Genomic DNA, 413 nt, shown 5'->3' on the forward strand with positions numbered 1-413 from the left:
TATAACAAGAACGCAACATCATTTATACCGGATGTGTTGCTAATTTCTTCTTTGGAAAACTTTTGCGTTGACTGTACGATTGCGGGTATCATACATGCCATCATGAACTACAGAGCGGGATGTTACCAGCACAAAACAGCTGAATTAGTCACCATCCTTACAACGCCCACTTCTAGGCAAGGGACAAGCTCTTCCGAGACTATAAAGCCCTCGTCGCCACACATGGCCAAGAAAGCCCATCAGATGGTTTTCACAATATGAATGGGTTTCCTTATTCAATGCAAAACTTCTTCGTATCTTATTCGTTAAGGCCATTTGATTCGAAAGCTTCTAGGCCGTTTGGACATTCATTGCATTGTCAGGACCCGTTTTTATGAACGCGGACAAGCGGTTAGTCTCTGACTTTAGTCAAG

This window comes from Berghia stephanieae, chromosome 1 (assembly GCF_034508935.2).
Source record: "Berghia stephanieae isolate SIO BIC M18660-M18661 chromosome 1, UCSD_Bste_1.3, whole genome shotgun sequence".
NCBI classification, from domain to species: domain Eukaryota; kingdom Metazoa; phylum Mollusca; class Gastropoda; order Nudibranchia; family Aeolidiidae; genus Berghia; species Berghia stephanieae.